Below are 20,076 nucleotides of genomic sequence, written 5' to 3' on the forward strand. Positions count from 1 at the left end.
CAGACAGCCTCCCCGGGGCTCCTGGCCCTGCAGATGCCTGAACCCCACCATCTCCCATGAGAAGCCGGGGCCTGACCTCCACTGTGCCCTCAGCGCCCAGGGACTGATCTCCCCCGACACATTCTCAGTGACATCGGTCCTGGTTGCTTGTCTAAACTATCCAATGTGAGTCTCCCTCTCTCTCTGCTCTTCCCCTGTTCACACTCTGTCTTTCTCTCTCTCAAAAATAAAGATTTTTTTATAAAATTTAAAAAAGGCGAGGGGGCACCTGGGTAGCTCAGCTGGTTGAGCCTCTGACTTCATCATCTCACAGTTTGTGAGTTCGAGCCCCGTGTTGGGCCCTCTGCTGACAGCTCAGAGCCTGGAGCCTGCCTCAGATTCTGTGTCTCCCTCTCTCTCTGCCCTTCCTGTATTCACACCCTGTCTCTTTCTCTCTCTCAAAAATAAATAAAGGTTTAAAAAAAATTTTTTAACTGTCCAACATGGGAGGCCAGAGCCCGTGGCCCGAGGTGGGGACACGCTGTAGAGGACAGGAAGGGACTGTGTCTCCCAGGCTCCAGAGCTTCCAGACAGTGCCCCCAGGCTCACCCGCTGCAGGATTACCCGGGACTGAGCACACGCTTAAGGCGAAAGAGGATCTATCTCTGACCTGAGAATGTGAGATTGACTCTTCTAAATGGGGCAAGGACCTTCATAAGGCCTGTTATTTCTATCCGGAAGGACCCGCGACGGCACGCAGCTAAAGGAAAGAAGCCGGTGCAGGAAACTTTCTGTCCTCACCTCTGCAAGCCAAAATGGACCCTGAGAGGCATTTAAAAACTCAAAGGAATTCATGTGGCCCGTGGGTGCCCTGAAACTTGGTACTAGAGATAACAGAGCCTCAGTGAGGTGATGTGATGGACAGAGATAACCATCCAATGACCTCGGACATTCTGAGAAATAAAAAAGGAGTGCGATTGTGAGAGGCGTGGTAGAAACTCCGTTCCCCACCTCCTTCTGGAGGCCACTCAAAACCCAAGGCCTCGGCTGCAACACTCAAAACCACAAGGCGGCCCCCACACCTGGGAACAAAGGTGAACGGATACCCCAGGGCAAAGTAGCATTACCCGTGTTCCCAAACTTCGCGGCCTCTCGACCATTCTGAATCCAAGAGCCTCTGGACTGCTAAGAACCCAGGATCTTTCCTGAAAAACTCCCCCAGGGAAAATAAATTAAATGTCTTTTGAAGACCTACTATGTGCCAGGCACTGTGAAATGAAGTTACTCATTTTCCTTTAATATTTAAAATGCAGGGGCGCCTGGGTGGCTCAGTCGGTTAAACATCCAACTTCGGCTCAGGTCATGATCTCACAGTCCGTGAGTTCGAGCCCCACGTCAGGCTCTGGGCTGACAGCTCAGAGCCTGGAGCCCGTTTCAGATTCTGTGTCTCCCTCTCTCTCTGCCCCTCCCCTGTTCATGCTCTGTCTCTCTCTGTCTCAAAAATAAATAAACGTTAAAAAAAAATTTTTTTTTTTAAATAAAATAAAATAAAATAAAATGCGGAGGGGCGTCCGAGTGGCTCAGTCGGTTAAGTGTCTGACTCTTGATTTCGGCTCAGGTCATGACTTCACAGTTTGGGAGATCGAGCCCAGCATCACACTCCACACAGACAGAGCAGAGCCTGCTTGGGATTCTCTCTTCTCTCTCTCTCTCTCTCTCTCCTTGCCCCTCCCCTGTTAGCACTCTTTCTCAAACTAAACAAATCAACTTTAAGAAAAGAAAAGAAAATGCTGAGAGCAAAGAATCAACATGCTTGGATGGGGTCCTGCCTCTTATCACACATGTCCCCATTCGTTCAAGCTGGTGGGTCTTTGGTGGGAACACGTCCCTTCTCCCCAGCACTGAGCGGAACAAAGGAAGATCCGTGAGTGAGTACAGGTGTAAGTAACCCTCCCTCTTGTGCCCACTTGACCCTGAATGAGGCCTGTGACCTGGAGGGTTCCCAGTTCCCATCTACAGAAGGGAGACTCTCTCCCTCGCTTGCGAGATCGTCCTGACAGTTAAAGGCAACCCCAGTAAGCTCAGCACTAGGCAGCACGCTGTCGCTGTCTTGTCCAAGCAGTTTCTGGAGTCGTGCAAGAAAACGCACACACCTCTCCACTCCTTCGGCATAGCAACCACGAGACTACGCCATCAAGAGCACCGTCACAACCAATTCAAGTTTCAGTGTTTTGCAAAAGGTTCTTCTAAATATAACTTACTCCACAAACGTTCACACCTAAGCAGTGTTCTCTAAAGCATTAGTAATGAGAAACAAAGGGCATTCTAGAGAAACGCAGGACAAAAAGCTGCAAGACGTATACACCCCCCTCCCAAAAAACACACACAGAGACTGGCAAAATGGCCAGTCTCGGTAACTAAATGCAAATAAATTAAACTCTCAAAAAGGCAGAGGCTGACAGGACGCAGAAAAATAAAGACACATCAGCCAACAATATGCTGTGTCCAAGGGACTCCCTTTGGAGCAAAAGACACAATCGGGTTCAAAGTGAAAAGATAGAAAACGATTATTTCCCATTAACAGTGACAAAGAGACGAGTTGGGATGGCTGTACCCCACCAGCCAAAATGTACTTGAAGTGGAAAGTGTTAGACAAAGGAGGATACTCTATATTGAGAATAGGATCAATTCACTGAAAAGATGTAACGATTAAAAACCTATGTACACGGGGCGCCTGGGTAGCTCAGTCGGTTAAGCCTCCAACTTCAGCTCAAGTCATGATCTCATGGTGTGTGAGTTTGAGCCCCGAGTTGGGCTCTATGCTGACAGCTCAGAGCCTGGAGCCTGCTTCGGATTCTGTGTCTCCCTCTCTCTCTCTGCCCCTCCCCTGCGCATGCGTGTGCTCACGCGCTCTCTCTCTCTCTCTCTCTCTCTCTCTCTCAAAAACAAACATTAAAAAAAATTCTTTTTAAATAAATTAAAAAAAAAAAAAAATCAGAGCTCTAAAGTGTACCAGGTTAACCAGGGCAGCAATGAAGGGAGAGACAAAGTTCTACAATAACAGGTGGAGACTTTAATAGTCCACTTTCAGTAAGGACGGAACCAGATCAAGAACAGGGCACAGCCAACACTGTCGACCCACTGGACGTCACAGACCTCTGCATGACGCTCCACTCAAGCACAGCAGGACACATGTGGTTCTCAAGTGCACACGGCACATCCTCCAGAATAAACCTAATGTGTCGGACCACAAAATGAGCCCGACCAAGACTGAAGTCATAAAAGTATATCTGTCGTAATCACAACAGAATGAAAATAGAAATCAACAGAAGTGGAAACTCGAAAATTCAAAAATACGTGGGAACTAACACATCCTTTTAAAACCAGCGGGGCTGGGGTGCCTGGGTGGCTCAGTCGGTTGGGCATCGGACGTCGGCTCAGGTCACGATCTCACAGTTCATGGGTGTGAGCCCCGCGTCGGGCTCTGTGCTGACCAGTTCAAGGCCTGGAGCCTGCTTCGGATTCTGTGTCTCCCTCTCTCTCTACCCGTCCCCTGTTCATGCTCTGTCTCTGTCTCAAAAATAAATAAACGTTAAAAAAAAAAAAAACTTTAAACAAAACCCTTCTCAAACTATTCCAGAAGACTGAAGGAGGGAACACGTCCCCACTCACTCTCGCCAGCATCACCCTAACGCTGAGGCCAAACACATTCCAAGGAATCCGTACAGCAACATCGCTGATGAATGTTGACCCAAAATTCCTCCACAAAATATGAACAAACCGAATTCAGCAGCATAGTAGAAGGATAACACACCTGACCAAGTGGGATTTATTCCAGAAATGCAAAGATAGGCCAATGCACAAAAATCAATCAACAGAATCCACCACTTTAATAGAATGAAGGAGAAGAAAACAAGATTGTCTCACTTGATGAAGAAAAAGCACTTGACAAAATTCAATACCCTGTGATGATAAAGACACTCAACAGACTAGGAAACAGAAGGGGTCTTGGTCTGTTCAGGCTACGGGGACAAAGTATCACAGCCTGGATAGTTTATATACAACAGAAATGTACTGCTCAGAGTTCTGGGAGCTGGGAGTCCAAGGGCAGGGAACCAGCCACACCGAGTGAGGGTTCCACTCCCGGTCACGATCACGGTCACAGACTTCTCGTTGTGTCTTCACGGGCCAGAAGGACCTAGAGAGCTCTGTGGGATCTCTTTCACAAAAGCACTAATCACGTTCGTGAGGGCTCCACCCTATGGTATCCAAACTGGAAAGGAAAAACTCAAGTTATCTGTATTCCCAGATGATGTGACTTTATATGCAGAAAACTCTAAAGATTGCAGACACACACACACACACACATACACACAAAACTATTAGAATGAATAAATAAATTCATCGAGGTTATAAAATATAAAATCAACATGCGGAAATCAGTTGTTTTTCCATACGCAGAGAACAACCCAAAAATGAAATTAAAATAATTCCAGGGGCACGTGGGTGGCTCAGTCGGTTAAGTGTCTGGCTTCAGCTCAGGTCATGGTATCACGGTCCGTGAGTTTGAGCCCTGCGTCGGGTTCTGTGCTGACAGCTCAGAGCCTGGAGCCTGCTTCGGATTCTGGGTCTCCCTCTCTCTCTGCTCCTCCCCCACTCACGCTCTCTCTCTCTCAAAAATAAATAAAAACATTTAAAGAAAAAAACAAAAACAAAATAATGCAGGCCCCGTCAAAACCCCACCAACATTTTTTGCAGAAATATAAAAAGGTGCCTAAAATTCATATGGATTCTCTTCTCAAGGTACCCCAAAAAGCCAAAACAATACTGAAAAAAGATCAAAGTTGGAGCACTCATACTTCCTGATCTCAATCTTACCACAAAGCTACAGGAATCAAAACAGTATGATCCGGCATAAGGACAGACACACAGACCAATGGAATAAGACAGAGCACCTAAAAAACCAATGCTTGCATATATGGTGGTTGATTTTTTTCAACGTTTATTTATTTTTGGGACAGAGTGAGACAGAGCATGAACGGGGGAGGGGCAGAGAGAGAGGGAGACACAGAATCAGAAACAGGCTCCAGGCTCTGAGCCATCAGCCCAGAGCCCGACGCGGGGCTCGAACTCACGGACCGTGAGATCGTGACCTGGCTGAAGTCGGACGCTTAACCGACTGCGCCACCCAGGCGCCCCGGTGGTTGATTTTTAACAAGGGTGCTAAGACCATTGAGTGGGGAAGGACAGTCTTTTTAACAAATCACTCTGGGAAAGCTGGATATGCACATACAAAAGAAAGAAAGAAACTTGTACCTCACAAACAAAAGTTAATTCAAAGTGGATCATAGTCCTTAATGTAAGATCTAAAACTATACAACTCTTGGAGAAAACAGGGAACATCCTCACAACACTGGATGTGGATAGGAACAATGTCTTAGGACACTGAAAGAAAAGGAAACAAAAGAATAAAATAGATACACTGAACTTCACCAAAATTAAAAACTGTGCATCTAAGGACAAAGGAGCAAAATGATAACCCACAGAAAGGGACAAAATAGTTGCAAATCATATACCTGATAACGGATTAATAACCAAAATATATAAAGAGCTCCTACAACTCAACAACAAAATGCAAACAGAAACCACAATGAGATACCACTTCACACCTATTAGGACAGTTATTATTTTTTTATAGAATCAGAAAATATCGAGTATTAATAACAATGTGGAGGAAATGGAACACTTTGTCCTCTGCTGATGGGAATGCAACATGGTGCAGCCACGATGGAAAAGTCTGACAGTTCCTCAGAAACACTAAAAATGGGATTACTGTAAAATCCCGCAATTCTACATCCAGGTATATACGAAACAAATTTGAAAGCAGGGACTCAAACAGGTACTTGTACACCCATGTTTGGAAAAGCACTACTCACAATAGTCAAAATGTAAAAAGAACCAAATACCCATCAACAGTTGAATGGATAAACCAAAGATGGTGTGTACGTGCAACAGAACATTGTTCAGCCATAAACAGGAAGAACTCTGCCACGATACAGGCGAGTCTTAAAAACTGCATACTAAATGAAAGAAGCCAGGCACAAAAACCCCGCAGCATGTGAATCCATTCATAGAAATAGATATAGACGGGAAAAAAGTTAGCGGTTGTCTAGGGGTGGGTGGGGGCGACGGAGTAATAACCAGAGGGCACAGGGTTTCCTTGTGAACTCCCGAGTTGTTCTCAAGTATACTGGTGGTGGTTGTGCACACGAGTGAATACAGTAACTGAGTATGATATATACGTGTCTACACACGTACACACGCACGTATCTGTGAACCTACTAATTATAACTGATGTGTACCCTTCGAATTCAATTGGGTAAATCATACGGCATTGTGAATTATATCTATATAAAGCTGTTTTTGTTTTTGTTTTTGTTTTTTTCAAAAAAGGGAGGACTCGGGGCACCTGTGTGGCTCAGCCAGTTAAGCATCCTACCCTCGGTATCGGTTCAAGTCACGATCTCACGATTTGTGGGTTCGAGCCCAGCATCAGACTCTACGCGGACAGTGTGGAGCCCACTTGGGATTCTCCGTCTCCCTCTCCATCTGCCTCTCTCTCTCCAAATAAGTAAATAAACAACAAAAAATATGCATATTAAATAATAAAAAAGATTGTCAAAAATAAAAAATTAAAATTAAAAAAATATTTTTACAAAGGGAGGAGAGGACTCTCTGAAGGACCAGCCTTGTGACAAAGTCAGCCCTAAAATTTGGAACCACCATAATAATTTATCCTCCTCTTGGGGTGCTGCACTCAATCTCCTGCAAGTTCTGCCACAAGAAACAAGGTTTATCTACCCCGACATTTCCCAGCCCACCTGGCTGAGGAATATTAGCTCTGTGGCATCTGCGGGCCCTTGGGAAAGCACTGAGCTGTCCAACATCCCCTTGAGTGCAGGACACGCTTGATAAAGGCCGACAAAGGAATGGCATCCAAAGCCCCATGGGCTCCGTCCCTGTCCGTCCAGCAGTGCTGGGCAATGAGGGTAGGCGAGAATACAAGAATTCCAAAAGGGCCATTATCCCAGGAAAGCTCTTGCTGGTGAAAGTTTTCAAAAGGTAGAACAAAGAAGAGCTGGTCACACCGTGCGGCCTCACAGAACAGAGACTCCCAGAGGAGTAAGACCTGAGTGGCTTTCACATCACCTCCGCTAACCGGGAACGAGAGCCCAGCCCACCTCCCAGGGGATGGCAGAGCTCAGGCTGGCAGAGGACAGGCGACCTCCTGGGGACTTCAGCAGCGTCTCTCTGTGCTGCTTGGGGTCCTGGGGTTTCCAAGCTCGATGGGACACGGATCGTGCCGCTATGATGCAGACAGGTTGGGCATCTGGACCATGCGAGATTCAAAAGGGTTCCACCTTTTCAGTTTTCTCTCATCGTAAACGAAAGAAAAACCACCGAGTAAAAGCCACGGGGACCCAAGTAAATGTCAAAGTAGGACTCTGTGCCAATAAGAAAAATTGGAATAAAGTAAGGGCACGTTTAAGAATGCCACTTACAAGTGGGCTCCCTGGGAGGCACAGTCAGTGAAGCGTCCCAACTCTTGATCTCGGCTCAGGTCATGATCTCACTGGGGGTGAGTTCAGGCCCCACGCGGGACCCTGCATGGATGGCTCGGAGCCTACTTGGGACTCTCTCTTTCCTTCTCTCTGCCCCTCCCCAACTTGTTCTCTCTCTCTCTCTCCCTCTCTCCCTCAAAATAAATAAACTTAAAAAAAAAAAAAAGAAAAGAAAGAACGCCACGTACAACAATGCAGGGCACGTCACTGAAAAAGTTCTGGCAAAATTCCTGATTAAGTAACAGCATTAGTAATAATAGCCCTTACAGCGTTAATTTTAGAGAAGAAACCAAAGACAAGACGGCACACACATATTAAGAGCTAAGCACACAAAGGGTGGCTCTGAGCGGCAGCACGAGGACGGCCTGCCTGGGAGCCGCACCCCAGACTTTCCGAGGTACAATCCGCATTTTAACAAGATCCCTGGGCAACTCATGGGCACATTTAAGTCTAAGTACTGTTTGCAGACACTGTTAATACTGAACTTGTGTCAATACAAACACTTGCCAGCTCCCTCCGGGAAGGTAAGTGAAAAATACGCTGGTATCGCTTCTTTGTTGCCAAGCCATGCATCCCTCGCTGCTCGCTGTCCCTTCCTCCACAGACGTCAAGGATCTTGAACGTGAGCGGGGCAGCCGTGGACTGAGGAGTCACGCCAGCTCCTCAAACACCTGCTGAACCATCCAGAACATGCCTGGAGAGACCCTTCTCCCGCTTAAGTGCTGCCCAAGCGCTGAGAGCTTCCAGCCGTCCTCGGGGAAAGCAAATCGTGGGAGCCCAGGCCCCAGCACCACTTCTGCACAGAAGTTAACTGAGAGGAGAAACAAGTTCATCGTCGATGACCTAAAGGTCCCATCCGTGCACTTAGGGCCGTCCTCCCTCCCTGACATCAGACTTGAGCCGGGAGCATCTGGAGCTCGGCTCTGACCCTCTTCCACGTGCCTGCAGGCAACGCCCCACAGACCAGGAAGGTTCTGGAGGGCCTGGACTCCCTGCCCAAGGAGACAGGGAAAGAAAGGGGAGGAAGAAGCAAGCGGATACAGCACACACCCGCTGACCCTCTAGGCCCCCTACTCAGCAATTTCCTGTCCCTCTAATTCAGCCTCCACCAAAGCCCACGCCCCACGGGAGGAGGGAAGGAGAATGTTCTCCCTGAATTGATCAGAATAAGCCTTTATAGAAAGGGTTCAGGGACTTGTAAGGTATGGGATGGGTGGGATGGGTTAGGACACCAACCCCAGTGAATTCTATGAAACATGAGTAAATATGGGCACATCACACCAATTTTGGATCTGATGTGTGGCCGTGTTAACTGCGGGCGCTGGGCGGGGCTGGTGGAGCCCTGGAGCCTACACAGAAACAAGAACGGCCACACAACAGCCCCTTCTCACATCCTCTCCCCGCCCCCCCCCCCCCCCCCCCCCCCCCCCCCCCCGGGGCCCACAGGGCTCAGACTACCCCAACGCCACCCCTCGCTCTGCCCTTGACCTTCTCATCAGGCAAGAATTCTGGCAGGTGGGAGCTGCCAAGTTCCTGACCCAACTGGGGGTCCCAAGCCTGGAACACAGATCCTGAACGGCGGGGACTTCTGCACCACGCATCACTTCTCCAGCTGTGTCCCCGTATGAGTCACCTGGCTGCTTCCCAAAGGTGGGAGACCCCAGACGGCAGCTCTGCAAGCCAGGTCTCCCGCATCGGAGCAAGACCTGGGGGCATGCACAGAGGGGCGGGGACCCTGAAACAGGAGGTGCAGAGGTCACCGCCTGAGAACCCCTGGTTTCTCCTAACATCAGTCCTCCACCCGGGCATCTCAGAGCATCGCCTGCCGTCTGAAAGGAAGGTACACCTGTTCCAGTCCGCGCGGATTTCCTAAGACACTCTGACCACGGCCCAAGTCCACACCCCAAGAGGCTGCCCAGCTTCTGCGGGACCATCAGGGTCAAGCATCAGTGAATCTGGACGGTAGCAAAAAATGTCACCAAACGCCAAAATCCAAAAGATGTGATGTTCTCTGAAAAGTTCGGACACGCAGCTCTGGGTGGAACTTAAGTGACGCCAGTGGGTGCCAGGAAGCCTTCGAGAATGCCGAGGCGTCATGCACGCTTATATTCCCTCCTCCTGGGGTCCCTCCCACCCCTGTCAAAGCAACAGTGAAATCACTGTACCTCCCGTGGGCCGCGCCCTGCAGCGGTTAGCACACACCTCACCCCACCCCGCCTCCACCCTCCAAGGCCCTGAGCTCCATCCATTTCGGGGGCTCCAGGCACGGGGCGCGCAGCGAGGGGCCCCAAGCCAGCGGCGCACTAACACCCGCTACGGTGAAACCATGCTTCCCCGTGTGGCCGCCTTGCACCCCAAACCTGAACTAAGCGTTCCTCCGTGGGTCTTCACCCCCCTTGTGCCCCAGAGTGCCAGAGGAGAGGAAAAACCAAGTCCTTCTCCCAAGGCCCACCCTCTAGCCCCACCCAACACTCCTGGGTGACACCTGGGCGGGGACCACCCAGCAAATGACACGGGACGTAAAGGAGCAGAGACACGCTGTGGGACTGAAGCCAGTGCCTGGTCCCTCGGTTACTTGTAACCAGACTCAGGTTCAGCAAAGGCCAGACCCCGCAGTCGCCGGCCACCTCTCGCGCTTACGGGGAACCGTGAGGGCAGGCGCGCCCACTTTGTCCTTGCTAGGCTGGGGAATGAGGGGTCCAGCCGTGCACACGGCAGCCTCCCCAGACAATAGCTGCTGTGTGTGGGCGTCTCTTGTCGACACCCTGGCAGGGACTCCTGCCATCCCCCCCCCCCCCCCCCCCAGCAGGTGGCAGGTGATCAGAGGGGCAATCAACGTGGGGGACAGGTGACCTGACTGTGCTTCTCAGAGAGAGGGCCAGGAAGCGCCACCTGCGTTTGCAGCCACGTGCTGAACTAATTCAAGCTGTGCCATCTCCCCAGCGTCTCACGCTCTCCCCTCGTCGGTGGAGGAGGCGGGTTTGGACAGAAGGACACAACGTCACAACGTGTGTTGACCTGAGGCTTTGCTACCAGACCGTACGTACGTGTCGGCGGGGTTTAAGCGGAGTCCAGGCAGGCCTCGGTATCTGTCCTTAGCAGAGAAAAGGGCCAGTTTCCCTGGGGCAAACCCTTATCTGTCCACTTCTCCAGCTGGCGCCCACGCCCCCCTGCCTACCGCTTGGCCAAGAGATAGCGGACGGCTTATCTGGGTACGGTTATTACTTGTTACATATTAAACAATTTAAGTTAGAAACGGTTACATAACATCACCCGCCAGCTGAGACCCAGGGGCTGTGGGTTCCCGGACTCCCACTGGGCAGCAGGAGACCGGGCTGGCTAGGGACGGCGCTTCTAAGACCACACAGCCACTCGGCACCCCCAGGCCACCAAAGCGCACAGCGAGAACAGAAAGCTGACCACTGGCATCTTTTCTGATCACCCGGGGCCGGGCCCTGCCTGGCCAACGTGCAGGTGAAGACCACAGGGTCACTGCAGCACTGGGCCCCAGTGAATCCACATCCGTAGTGGCATAGGGTGGGAGACAGAACTCGGGGCAGGCCGCACAGTGCACAGAGCGGGAGACCAGCTGGGGTGCAGGCCACACAGCTATGCCCCCACCATGGAACTTGGGTGCAGAACACCAGATCCTGGGACCGTGGGCACCCCACGACACAGCCTGACATGCTCTGACACGGAGAAAGTGGGGGAGCCATCCTGGCAAGGGGAGGACATTGCCCTGCCTCCAAAATATGTACAATGAGACCCACTCTTGTCACTCCACATGTGCCCCGAGGACCCTATAGCACGGCCCTGACCCCACACTCCTCAGTTTCAAGGGGACGGCACTTTGGAGGAAAGGGGGGCGCACAGCCGGACCAAACCCCAGGGACCGGGTCACACCCCAAGGCTTCAGCGAGCACCTCTGTTGCCCAAGCCCACCCTCCAACCCCTGGTTCTCGTGGCAATCGAAAAGAAGCCCCTGTCCCCTCCACTGTGCCCGGGCCTCCCCCGCAAGCCACCTGCGCTCTGATGGCCCGGGACACACACTGGCTACTCGTGGAAACAAAGTTCTCCCCATCCACCTGGGAAACCAGGCACAGCACTGGGCTGGTGGAACCCCGGGCCCATGAGCCGGACACGTGACGGGCGTCCACTCTTTTCACCTCTGGGGGCCTGCGTGAACACCACAGACAGCCAGTTCTGGGTTTCCAGGGTCACGCACACCCGTCCCCAAAATGTCAGAGCAAGAACCACCAGGAAGGGAAAGAAGCCACCTCTTGAAGCCAGAGGCTAACAAGCGCTCCGGAGGGAGCATCAGTCACCAGAGACACGATGCGCACACACAGCCCCGAAACGAACAAAGGGGAAACAACGTGGCCCGGAGATAAGTGACTCTGTGGCACGAGGCCACAGAGCCGGCGAGCACGTCACACATGACCTCGCTCACGGCAGTAAGAACGGTCAACCTCGAAGCGAACTCTGACGCTCAGACGCTACCATGCTCACGTGCGTATAAAAGGGAGCAGGGAGCCAGGAGCCCAGCGAGGCGCTGTGTTCAGACACGCAGAGAATGACAAAGTGCTCCCCAGAACGAGTGGGGGGTCACGGGTCCTCCAACCTGGAGGACGCAGTGGGGCAGAGAGGCTCTAAGGTGACCAGGACCACATGCTTCCGACATTTCGACCCCAAAGGGGCGCCGGGGGGGCTCAGTCGGTTGAGTGTCTGACTTTGGCTCAGGTCACGATCTCCCGTTCGTGGGTTCGAGCCCTGCGTCGGGCTCCATGCTGACAGCGTGGAGCCTGGTTGGGATTCTCTCTCTCTCTCTCTCTCTCTCTCTCTCTCTCTCTCCCCCCCTCTCAAAAATAAATACATATTTTTAAAAAGTGTTTTTAATAAAAACAAAAGAGTAAAGTCGACCCCATGAAAGCAGACCAAAAGCAGAGTGTTCAACCCTGTCACCGTCCCGGCAGATCCTGAACCGCCTGGCCTGTGTGCCGAGGGGAAGCACACTCCAGCCGAGTGTGAACGCCAATACCGGGCGTCCCTGTGGTGGAGATGCTACGGGGTAAACCGAGGCACAGAGGTCAACCCCGAAATTCCAGGAGAAGTCAAGGTGCAGGCAGAGGGACTTCCCCAAGGTGACAGAGCGAGTCACTGGCCCCCCTTGCCTCCCAGACCTGACAACGCCCAGCTGCTCTCTGCGGTGACTCCAACCCACCTCCGCAGTCTGCCTCCCGAAGGAGGCTCAGGGGTCCCGTCCACCCTGCCCTCTGCCCTCGGCCCTGATCGTGAACGCCTCGGCTTGGATCACACCCACCCTGCAGCCTCCCGGGAAAGAACAGCGATTCCCAGGACCAAAGGGCCTTCCCCTGCCACGCCTCCCCCCATAAAAAAGCCCAGTGCTCCCAGCTACAGGCGCATGTGGGAGCGCAAGAGGGAAACCAGCGCAGCGGCAGGCAAAGAATCCAGAAAAGCCAGGCCTGCGCCAAACGACCCATGGAGCCCACACTCGGCTGTGCTGCGACAACAGGAAGGGGATCTTTTAAGAGGCATAAAAGCCGGAAAGCCGGTGGACGAGGGGAAGTTGACTCAAAAATGCAAAGGAGCCAGACGCCAGGCCAGAGAGTGGAGACAAAGGCTGACATCTCGCCAGCCCAGCAAGTGTCAGGAAGGAGAGCCACCATTTACTCCTGGCAGCGTAGGAGAGGCGGGGTTGAAACAAGAGAATTCACTCAAGTCGAAGAACCCGCGTCCTCCCCCAAAGCCATCAGCCGGGCGAACGCCCTGCTCTCAGCACCGCAAGAGCAGACTGCTTTCTGAAGCAGCTGAGGGGGGTGGGGGTGGGGGGGTCGTCTCTGGGACCAGGCTGAGCGCAGGTGGGCCAGGTGCAGGTGACGCAGGGCTGCGGATGTCCCCAGGGCCCGCGATCAAGAGGTGTCTGCACACAGTCCAGCCGGCCAAGGAGAAGAGACCTAGGACACGGCACCAGGGGCTCCCGGACATCAGGGCAGCCACACAGCCGTCCTCAAAGGGCCCGGAAGTCTAAGCAAAGCCTTGAACCTGAAAGATGGGGGCCACGTGGAGTGAGTCAGACACCACCCCAGCCTCACCCGTCTCGGCCTCTGTCCGGCCACTGCTGGGGTGACCGCCTGGGCACAGGCCCATGGGTGGTCGAGGAAGGCCTGCCCGCGTGGTCTGCACCCAGCACCCACAGGCCTACACACACGGCCTGGCAGGTGGATACAGAAGGGAAAAGGAGTCCCCCTCCTCCCCTCCCCGGCCCCAAGACTGTCTGGGGACAGTCACAATCTGGAGCCCTCCATCAGTATCTCTCAATTACTGCAGAGGCCAGTCCCCTGGTTACTGCCTCCCTCCCTGCTTCACCCCTGCTTCCCCAGGCTTAGAAACCCAAATAAAACATCCCTGTGAGCCCTTCCTTGCCACGGGCTCTGCTGTCTGCCTAAGTCAGGCCCAGAGGTGTAGAAAACTTTTAAATATAAAAATTGGAGAAAATAAACAATATTGGAAAAAGAGAAAAAAAAAAACAGAAATGAATATACCCCCTCCCAAAATTTAACATAGAGCCATCTATGAAATAAGGATATTATGCCATTAAAATAAAAGTAATCATTTTCAGCAATGACAGAGTGTTGCTACAGGTTCAATGACATAACAAATGCCCCGGGTCTAAAACTGCTCTAAAATCTTAGTTTAATTGAGGGGTGCCGGGGGGGGGGGGGGGGAAGGAGGGGGCTCAGTCAGTTAAGCATCCAACTTCGGCTCAGGTCCTGATATCGAGGTTCGTAAGTTCAAGCCCCCCATTGGGCTGTCAGTGCAGAGCCCCCTTAGGATCCTCTGTATCGCCCCCACTCTGTGTTTCCTGTGCTCACACTCTCTCTCAAAAATAAATAGGGGCACCTGGGTGGCTCAGTCAGTTGAGGGTCCGACTTCAGCTCAGGTCATGATCTCACACTCCGTGAGTTCGAGCCCCACATCGGGCTCTGTGCTGACAGCTCAGAGCCTGGAGCCTGCTTCGGATTCTGTGTCTCCCTCTCTCTCTGTCCGTCCCCCGTTTGCTCTCTGTCTCCCTCTTAAAAATAAATAATAAATATCAAAAACAAATTTTTTTCATATAAATAAATATTTTTTTAAAAGTTTATTGAAAGAAAAGAATCAGAAAAGAGGTCCTCGGGGATTAAAAAATGAAGACAGAAATTTACAACCCAACAGAAAGGGTTAGAAAGGCTAACACCCTGCACAACCCGGAACAGAACAGACAGAAAACAGGAGCTAAAAAGTAAACGGAGAACCCATCCTGTAGGCTAACAAGCAAATTAGACGGAAGAAGACAAACTAAAGGATTCCTTCAAAAACGTTCAGACTGTAGAGACCCTCGATGTACCCCGCACGACGGATGCAGGGTCAGGGCACTTCTTCAAGGGATTTCCAAAACAAAGATTCAAAGAGAATATCCTACAAGCTTCAAGACGTGAGAAAAAGAAAAAGAAAAAAAAAAGAAAAATACGGAGCAGGTTTCAGACGAAGCATCAAGAACCAGACCAGCTTCATTCTCAACTGCGTTCTGTCTACACACAGCAGCAGCCTTCACACACGTGAGGGAAAACCACCACTTTAGGAGTCTCTCCTGGACACACGGACCTGAGAGAGTAGAATAAGGATGTGTGCAGACACACCAGGTCTCAAGAAATTTGCAAGCAACTGCGTCTCCGAAGCGAAGACAGAATGTTCTCTGTCCTGCTGTGGGAAGAGACGAGGAAAAGGAGAGACAAGGGATCCAAGAGAAGGGCAAGGCCCCCCCCACCCCCGCCCAAGGCTGACGGAGAAGATCGGGGTGGGGGGGGGTGCGAAATACATAAACCACCAAGCAGACGCAGAAGCTCGCCCAGAGAAAGCGCCACGTTCCGGCAGTGGAAGGGACCGCAGTGCGCTACAGGGCCGGGCACCAGGAGCATTGGGGGCTGACCCAATAGCATCAGCAGTGGGTGACGGTCGGGCCGATCTCGCCAGCAGAGGCAACGCGGGGACAAGAAGTACAGGGGCAGGACAGGGATGGGACAGAAAGCCAGCTTCTCATCTTCCTAGCAGAGAAATCAAAGAATCGTATGAGAAACAGGGGACATGGGGCACCTGGGGGGCTCAGTCGGTTAAGCCTCTGACTAAGCTCAGGTCGTGATCTCACGGTTCGTGAGTTCCAGCCTCGTGTAGGGCTCTGTGCTGACAGCTTGGAGCCTGGAGCCCGCTTCGGATTCTGTGTCTCCCCCTCTCTGCCCCTCCCCTGCAAGCTCACGTGTTCTCTCTCAAAAACAAAATAAACATTAAAAATAGAAAAAGGAAGAAACAAAGAGAAAGAAAGAAAAGAAAAGAAAAGAAAAGAAAAGAAAAGAAAAGAAAAGAAAAGAAAGAGAAAAGGAAGGAAGAAAAGGAAGCAAGGAAACCCAGGCAGGACTCAGGGAGAGGCAGGGCTGGCCACCAGCACAGCCCTTGGACAGTGTGTAGACCTGCTTCCCAGGCTCACGGTCAGCCCATCAGGACCTACGGTGCACACGCACTTGTCTCAGCTGGACTAAGTCTCTGTGGACTCCAGACACCCACCCCCCTCAAGGATCTGAAAACAGACGCCACCTGGCTCCACGTGCCCGAGACCAGGGGTCTCCCCGCACACAGTGCCGCAGCCCGCCGGGGCCTCCGCGGCTCCGAGGTCTTCCCTGCAGGGAACCAGTACGTCGATGCCTGCTGGTCACCGTCGTCGGAGCCGAATGCTCTGCCACCAGAAACCGTCTATGTCACACCACCCCGCTTTCCTCTTCGAACCCCACCTGTGGTGGCTACAGCCAGGCAAGAACAGGATTCTCACAGGGTCTGTGCTCAACGCGGGTCACGGTCAACTTGCCAAGGTCTGGTGCAGCGAAAACGCGCGAAGCGCGGGCAGGCGCCTCTCTGAGCGGCAGAGCCCTCTCTCTAGCAGACGCCGCGGATTAATAGAAAGCAGGATAATCAAGCACACGAGCGGCTCAAAGCCAAGGCTGAGCGTGCACGGAAGCAGGGTGTCTGGACTCTCGCTAAGCATCATGCGCTACACGGCGGGTCACACAATGCCACCAGCCTCCTCCCTTCCCCCAGCCCTATGCAGGTGAACACATCTTTGAGTCTCATTTCACCAATGAGCTTAGTGGTGACTCAGGCTCGCCACGTTAGGAAGGGGCAGACCCAGCGGGCAAACTGAGGCAGCCGGCCTCGTGCAAACATCGGTACGGGCCGCTACTCTGCACAGAGCAAAAAGGGAGCAGAACACCTCCCCGGCACCCTGTCCCACAGGGGATGCCAAAACACACTGGCCACTCTGGTGGGTCCGGCCCAAGTCAATGCTCAAATCAAGGATCTCAACCATCGAGGGAAACCCGCAACCCCCAAACCCACATATAAATTTAATGGTTGAAAAATGGGAATGATATTCCAGCGTCCCCAGTGGCATCCAGTCGCAATGCACCAACTTCATGCCCAGCATTCTGGGCGGGCATCCTATTTCCACCTCGACATGCTGCCTTCACAAACAGGCAAAACCACACACAGGACCAGCGAGGAAGCTTCCCTCTGAGTCCGGGCCATCTCTGCCACGGCAGAGGCATAAAGGGGAGATCCCCTCAGAGTCGGTGAACCCCAAAGGCAGAAAGTCAGGACCGCTCCTCTCTGCCTGTCCGAGGACATTCCACAACCCTGGGCCACGGCTTTCTCAGTTACCGTCTCAAAGGACCGTCCTGCCATTTTTCTTCCTATCATTACAGAAGAGCCTTTCTAGAAAGGTTTCACGCTTCCCCACTTTCACGTCCTTCCAGGTATCAGGCTCTGGTGATCCCCAGGAGCAGGGACAAAGCCTGTTCCACGGAGAAAAGTTCAGAAGTTCCTCAAAGCCGGAGAGGACAGTGGAGGCGAGGTGTCCCTGCCAGAGGCAGAAAGAGGGGGAGCACAGACAGCTCCCCAGAAGCGTGCAGCTATGACTCTAATACCAACCCAATGCCAGCAGGTGCCTGAACGGATGAGATCTGTTATACACCCATTAGCATGCAGACCTTCTAGAAGGTTGCCAGATCCCCCAAGTGCCCGTCTGCCAGCCTCGCCCACCAAGGAGCTTAACTGTCTCAATTCCTTCCTTGATTTCCCATGGTTCTACCATTAAGCAAAAAACAAAGACAGGTTAAAGAAGAAAACCTTCACTAGGCAGCAAAAGTCCTATTTCAATTCTGAACGTGGTGGTGACCTAAATGAAAGACACGGCAAATACTCTCTCCCCAGGAGCCCCTGCTTAACACACTGCCCCCGTGAACCGAGCAGACGCCCCCTCAGCTCCCAGTGCTGACAGGAACCCAGCTCGCCCCAGACACCGGCTCGAGAACACCCTGTCGCCCTCCTACCGGTTTGAGAAAGGCACAGAACTCCAAGCGAATCGGTTCCTGAAACAACGCCACCTTCAACGCATTACGCTTTACCAGCTACACCAACCCAGAACGTCCACAGCTCTGATGGGGCTGGCCTCTGCTCAGGCAGGACTGTGGTTTCCGTGTGTCATAAAGTCTCAGAGCCGCCACCCGGTCAAAATCAAAGTTTCATGCTAGCTCCTACATTTGGACTCCAGCTCTCTCCAGCTGGAGGCGGAGAGACTGGCCTCCCAGACTGGCCCTGGGTTCCGATCCCAACGGCCACCACCAATAACTCTCTAGACAAATAGCTGGCGAGAAGCCTCCCGGCTCTGGGTTCCTGATTCACAAAGGAAAGGCATTCTGCCCAGCCCAGCACCGCCCCCAAAGTGGTAAAGACCACAGGCGAGAGTCAACAGATGACTTCAGGGATACAAGGCTTTTATTAGAAGGCTGTTTTAATGACACGAAACACAACGGCCATGTCAAACTCACGACATCCAAGTTTCCTCCCCCAAATAAGTGCATTTGGAGGATAAAAAGAAGTGCACAAAATGACAACGGCCTGGAGATCCGACAGAAATCTGGAAGGTTGGAAGCGACCAGAATGGTCACAGAGCCTCCTCTCCCTCCTCCAGGTGCGTGAGGCCGGCAGCAGGAGCCTCCCCCGGGGGGCCATTTCACTTTCAGGAACAATGGACTTGGGCAGCAGCACAAAACACACAGGGCTAAAAACAAAATCCAAAGCTTAGGCTCTGGTGACAGCTCTGTCATTTGCCGGTCATGTGACCGCAGGCCTGCCGATTAACCTCCTGAGCCTCAGTTTCCCTACCAGTAAAACGAGGATCATGGGGCTGGAGGGGATTAAAGCAATAAGGTTCTTTGCGAGTCTCTTGCACCGTGAACTGCTCAGGGAGTATCAGTGGCGACACCTCTCAGTTACAGGAGCCACTTGCTGGGTGTGTAAGTCCATCTGTCCTCAAATTCCCTCCCTGTAATCTGGGGATTGGCCTGCGTGGCCCTTCTCTTTTAAGTGTTCCCAATAAAACTCAACTATTATGTGCAGTAATCCTACAGTTCAGATTTTTAACAGGAAGGGGAAAAAAAACGGTCATCCAGAATCATTCCTGGAAACACATATTTGGTTTTGGGGCTTTCCCTTAATAAAATCCTCCCCTAAAAGACACCTCGCCATCCCCCGAGTAGGGGAAAACTTCCTCCTCTGCAGAAACCTCGATTTTACCTATTTTTCCTCTGGGAAAGAAAGAGAGGGAGACACTAGGTCAACCCCGGTGAGAAACGAGCAGCTTTGTGCTGTAAACTCTAGCCAACGCCTGTTGCTGCGCTCACCAACATGTGTTCTGAGTAAAACTGAGCGAAACGTTAAAGAGAGCACCATTTCTGAAAAGTCGGGGGCTCCAAATGGCTGAATCAGCATTTTCGGAAACAAAGTGTTCCGGGCCTGGCCTCGTAAACAGCAGCACAGAGAAAGTTGTGCAATAACGCGTATTTACTCACGAGCGCTACTTGTTTTGGGGCCTTTTTTCTTTGCATCTCTTCAATGAAAGTGGATACAACGTTTGCAGGCACGCGATCTTTCCCGACGCGTCGCCAAGCTCCGGGAGCGGGTCCACGTCCCCCGCGGCTCCCCTACCCTGCCCACCGTTCCGGTCAGGGGCGAATGGCACAAAGTTGGCGTTCCTTCCACCGCCCGGAAAAGACGAACCCCATCAAAAGTCGAGAATACCCTCATTTCCATAACGCACAGGCTGCAGGGCAGTCGCAAGGCAGGCGTTTGGAGAGGCGACCAGCGAAGGCGGAGAGTTGCATCAGAAATTTCCTTCTGCGAACCGTCTGGCTCTTATCGCGTTTCCACGGCTGGCGGACGGCTGATCCGCGAGCCCACAACTTGGTGTTAGGCCCCAGCGGCGGGTAACGGGGCCACTAACAGAACCAAAAAAAAAAAAAAAAAAAAAAGCCAGGATCCCGCGGCCGGGCGGCGCTCCGGCTGGAGAGGGCAGGGCCCCACGGCCGCGGGC

At 52.3% G+C, this 20,076-nt stretch overlaps 1 protein-coding gene across 2 annotated transcripts in view; it reads right to left on the reverse strand.

The window, feature by feature from the left end:
* Positions 1–19,985, reverse strand: part of LOC121017006 (growth factor receptor-bound protein 10-like) — a 121,584-nt gene extending 101,599 nt beyond the window's left edge. The window contains exon 1 of one of the 2 annotated variants that reach the window (XM_040455072.1): positions 19,556–19,977. The gene's annotated coding sequence lies outside the window, so the exon portion shown is untranslated. Of the gene's footprint in view, positions 1–19,555 lie in introns of both variants that reach the window. The other variant, XM_040455075.1, reaches the window with a different exon arrangement.
* Between the last annotated feature and the right edge of the window lie 91 nt (positions 19,986–20,076).

This window comes from Herpailurus yagouaroundi, unplaced genomic scaffold (assembly GCF_014898765.1).
Source record: "Herpailurus yagouaroundi ecotype Mexico unplaced genomic scaffold, PumYag 214, whole genome shotgun sequence".
Taxonomy (NCBI): Eukaryota; Metazoa; Chordata; class Mammalia; order Carnivora; family Felidae; genus Herpailurus; species Herpailurus yagouaroundi.